Consider the following 5,141-nt stretch of genomic DNA (forward strand, 5'->3'; position numbering starts at 1 on the left):
GAGCAGGCTGATATCTGAAAAGTTTGGAACGACTCACATGAACTATATTAAGTGAAATGAGCAGAACCAGGAGAACATTGGACATCGTACAGCAAGATTGTGGGATGATCATCCATGATAGACTTAGCTCTTGTCAGCAATACAGTGAGATCCAGGAATAGACTTGAGTTGGAAAATGCCATCCATATCCAGAGAAAGAACAATGGAGACTGAATGTGGATCAAAGCATAATTTTTTCATGTTGCTGTTTTCTTATGGTTTTCCCCTTTGATTCTGATTTTTCTTTCCCAATATGACTCATATGGAAATATGTTAAAAACTGATTGTACATATATAGCCTGTATCAGTTAGTTTGCTGTCTTGAGGAGAAGAGAGGTAAGGGAAGAAAGAAGAAAAAATTGGAACTAAAATTTACTATGGTTGAAAGCCATCTTTACTTGCAATTGGAAAAATAATATACTATTAATTTTTTTAAGTAGAGAGGAGGATACAAAACTGAAATCAGACATATCCCTAACCCATGAAACTTATAATTGATCAGGGAAAAAAAAACTATACAAATAATTATAATGTAAAAACAATTCGTAAGCACAAAGAAATGTCAATTCAAGGTCTAAGGGATCTAAGGAATCCTCCTGACTAGGAGGATCAAGGAAGGCTTTCATGGTCGAAGTGGCTTTTGAGTTGAGTTTTAAAGAATGTTCGGGGGTTCAACAGAGAGCATTGGAATTTCTCTAATCCCTATGCCACTTTGAGGAGCATCTTAATCCTTTTGAGGAAAGTCTTGTAAAGCATATGGACTTCTTTTCAGAATGTTTTTAAATACCTAAAATAAAATATAGTTATCAAATAATTTTAAAAGCCCCAAACCAAAACAGGTTCACAGACCCCAGGTTAAGAATCCTTGGTTTAGAGGAATACTCTGAGAAAAGGCAAAGAAATTGGAAATCAAAGGACATGATACAGAAAATGGTAAACAATCCAGTTTGCCTAGATCCCAGCTTCTTAAGCTGTGCTTTGCAACCCCATTTGGTTTTTTTTTTAACTGAATATGGGGATCATAAAATTATGATTTATTATCAGCAAATGTTTTGTTTGTTTACCTCTTTTATATATCCAGGGTTGAATAAAAGGGTAGCGAGTGGAAAAAGTTTAAGAAGGCCTGGTTGGCAGTGAAGGCAGCCATGAGAAATCAATGCAGAGGGTTAGAATGACTCCAGATTATGAAGGACTTGGGTTCCTGCCTTGCATATGACACTGAGTTCTTGCTTTGTTCCCTTGTAACTGAGTTACTTGCCCAGTATTTCATTCTCTCTCCCTGAAGTATTTAAGGCACCAAATAATATGATTTAGGAAAGCATAAAAGTTGAGACTGATGTAGACACCAAATGTTAGGGCTTGGTCATTGGAAGAATTCACAGAGGCCATTCTCTTCGGCAAAAGATAAGTTTATTTAGGAGAAGAGATTACAGAAAAAATGCTGAGAGATGATAGACATCAGGAGTGGTAAATAGGAAATAACATTGGGAGAGCACAGTCAGGAAAAGGATTTTAGGACATAAGGAAAGACTGGAAGGGAGAATGAAGAGAAGTCAGGTTTTCTCTCTGCATTGAGTTGAGTGGATGATCCAGGTTTAACGACTGAGAAAACTTGCATAAAGTGGCAGTTATCATCAAACAAATCTAATTACAAAGTTAATCTGCCTGGATTCTTCCAACTCCCAATTCTATGAACTATGAACATATTTAGTGATAAAGCATAATTATTACTGCACTGCATGGTACTTAGGCATAAGTAGCCTTGGGCGTAAGTGGCTCCTGCTCCAAAACTTTCTTTTTGCCTTCTGTCACATTTCCTGGCTCCTATGGGACAATGGGGCGAAGGGTAGCACTCAATGACTAAAGATGATCACCGGAGTTCTAAAGAAGGTCCCTCTCGGCTCATTTAATGTTCAAAGAAAGGAAACCAGGGGCCGCAGCACGTAGGAGTCAGAACAAGCCAGAATCTCTCTGCCCGCTGACTCCGTGGGGCCAAGCAGAGCATTCTGAGGCAGCAATTTGTCCCCTGGGACAGATCCCAGGGGAAGCTCCAGCTTTCATCCCCAGCACCCCAGAGGGGTTCTGTCTATGTCTGCCACACTCCCTCTCCTTCTGCTTCCCCATGAGACCAAAATTCCCTGAGGACACAAACATGTATCCACATACATATGTATCCTCTCCCTCAAGATGGAAACTCCTGGATGACACACTATATGCATAATATGTGTGTACGTGCATACATGTAATACACACAAATACATATAGAACATCTATGGAACAAATATAGAACACCTGTGGAATAAAATACTGACATTATTAGTTTGTCATTTAAGGACTCCCATACTCTGGCTCCTTTCCAGGTTTATTTTACATTATTTCTCTTCATGTACTTTATATTCCTGCTAAATTAGACAATTCCTAGAGCTGCAGCCTTCCACTGTGCTTAGAATGCCCTTCCTCCCCATCTTAGGCTGTTCAAAAGCCTGTTTTTTCCCTGAAAGGTTGAGCTCGCTGGGGGCCACCTTTTCCAGGAAATATTCCCAGACTTTCTCAGCTGAAAGTGATCTCTGGCTCCTCCTGTTTTCTTAGAGCACTTTCTCTGGATCTCTTCCTTTGTCCTCATTGTATTCTACTTTTCATGAATGAATAAATGAATGAATGAAAAAGCATTTATTAAGCCCTTACTATGTATCAGGCAACCAGCAAAGGACAGTGGAATCAAATACAAGCCAGTAAAATAATCCTATCCACAAGGAGGAGAATATGCTAATGAGGGATTAAAACACACCCAGAAGACTTAGAAGTGGACTGGAAGGGTTGGTGGCCTAGGTCTTTACAAGGTAAGTGAAAAAGCTCACCTCTCTAGCCCGAGGTCCCAGGGGGAGGGTCTGTGTTCCCACAGGAGCTCAAGGAGGATGGCGAGAGAACAGGCTGCATCCTTTGGAAAGGATCTGTAAGTGGTGCAGGTACACAGGTACACATGTGCTGTGCATGTATTGTGCCCTCAGGGAGTTTCCCCTCTTTGGAGAAGATATAAATGTATGTGTCCTCAAGGAATTTTGATCTAATGGGGAGATGACATTATTCATACGCGTACTGAGCTTGTGTGGTTACATGTGGATTACTCGCAAGGAGTTTACAGTCTAAGGGAGAGATGTTATATGTGTATTATACATATGCATGTGTTGATATGTGTGAGCCCTTGTATTTCTCATCTAAAGGGGAAGATATATCTCTTATATGTACATGCAGAATACATATCTATATCTCCACATATATGTAGTCCATCTAAGTAATTCCATCTTATCTAAGTACCTATCTACCCATCTATCTACCCACCCATCCATCTGTCTACCTACCCATTTATCTTTCTATCTATCTTTCTATTTTTCTATCTATCTACCCATCTATCTTTCTATTTTTCTTTCTATTTTTCTATCTATCTTTCTATCTACCTACCCACCTATCTGTCTTTCTATCTACCTACCCATCTATCTTTCTTTCTTTCTATCTTTCTATCTACCTACCCACCTATCTGTCTTTCTATCTACCTACCCATCTATCTTTCTTTCTATTTTTCTCTCTACCTACCCACCTATCTATCTTTCTATCTGCCCATCTATCTTTCTTTCTTTCTATCTACCTACCCATCTATCTTTCTTTCTTTCTATCTTTCTATCTTCCTACCCACCTATCTTTCTATTTTTCTATCTACCTACCCACTTATCTATCTACCTACCCATCTATCTTTCTTTCTATCTTTCTATCTACCTACCCATCTATCTATCTTTCTACCTACCCATCTATCTTTCTTTCTTTCTACCTACCCATCTATTTTTCTTTCTTTCTATCTCTCTATCTATTTTTCTATCTACTTACCCATCTATCTTTCTTTCTATCTACCCATCTATCTATCTTTCTACCTACCCATCTATCTTTCTTTCTTTCTATCTACCTACCCATCTATCTATCTTTCTATCTATTTTTCTATCTACCTACCCATCTATTTTTCTTTCTTTCTATTTTTCTATCTACCTACCCAGCTATCTATCTATTTTTCTATCTACCTACCCACCTATCTATCTTTCTTTCTATCTACCTATCTATCTATCTATCTATCTATCTATCTATCTATCTATCTTTCTTTCTTTCTTTCTATCTTTCTATCTATTTTTCTATCTACCTACCCACCTATCTATCTTTCTATCTACCTACCCATCTATCTATCTATCTTTCTTTCTTTCTTTCTTTCTTTCTTTCTTTCTTTCTTTCTTTCTTTCTTTCTTTCTATCTTTCTATTTTTCTATCTACCTACCCATCTATCTTTCTATTTTTCTATCTACCTACCCACTTATCTTTCTATCTACCTACCCATTTATCTTTCTTTCTATCTTTCTATCTACCTACCCATCTATCTATCTTTCTACCTACCCATCTATCTTTCTTTCTTTCTATCTACCTACCCATCTATTTTTCTTTCTTTCTATCTCTCTATCTATTTTTCTATCTACTTACCCATCTATCTTTCTTTCTATCTTTCTTTCTTTCTTCTTTCTTTCTTTCTTTCTTTCTTTCTTTCTTTCTTTCTTTCTTTCTTTCTTTCTTTCTTTCTTTCTTTCTTTCTTTCTTTCTTTCTTCCCACCTATCTATCTGTCTGTCTGTCTGTCTTCTTCCTCCCTTTTGAGCTGGCCGCTGTAACTTCCTCCAGGAGAGAGACTTTTTTTTCCTTTTTCACCTTTTGTACCTGCAGCTCTTAGTACCGGAACCCTGCACCAAGTAGTGGGTGTTTGGTAAATGTCAGCTCCCTCAGTGCCCTTCAGGGCACACTCCTTCCAAAACAGAAACCAGGAGGGATCTTAGATACTCATGATTCAAATGTCCCGTGCTCGCCAGAAGTGGATCTCACAAGATTTCGTCACTGTTCGGTCTCTAATGGCAGATGCGTCGTGTGTAGGAGGGGAGGAGAGGCTGGGTGGAGGGGGAGGGGGAGACTGGAGACGGAATGGGAACCAGGTCACAGCCCTACCCCTGGCAGTCTCTATTTTCATTCCACTCTCCTCCCAAGCCACCTCCCCCCCCTTCAAAAAAAAAAAAAAACCCAC

At 38.8% G+C, this 5,141-nt stretch overlaps 1 long non-coding RNA gene across 1 annotated transcript; it reads right to left on the reverse strand.

The window, feature by feature from the left end:
• Positions 1-1,433: 1,433 nt before the first annotated feature.
• LOC127552377 (uncharacterized) lies at positions 1,434-4,578 on the reverse strand. The gene is made up of 2 exons (XR_007951349.1): positions 4,383-4,578; positions 1,434-3,754 (listed from the first exon to the last, which is right to left on the reverse strand). It is a non-coding gene; the product is annotated as an uncharacterized LOC127552377 (long non-coding RNA).
• Between the last annotated feature and the right edge of the window lie 563 nt (positions 4,579-5,141).

This window comes from Antechinus flavipes, chromosome 2, assembly GCF_016432865.1.
Source record: "Antechinus flavipes isolate AdamAnt ecotype Samford, QLD, Australia chromosome 2, AdamAnt_v2, whole genome shotgun sequence".
Taxonomy (NCBI): Eukaryota; Metazoa; Chordata; class Mammalia; order Dasyuromorphia; family Dasyuridae; genus Antechinus; species Antechinus flavipes.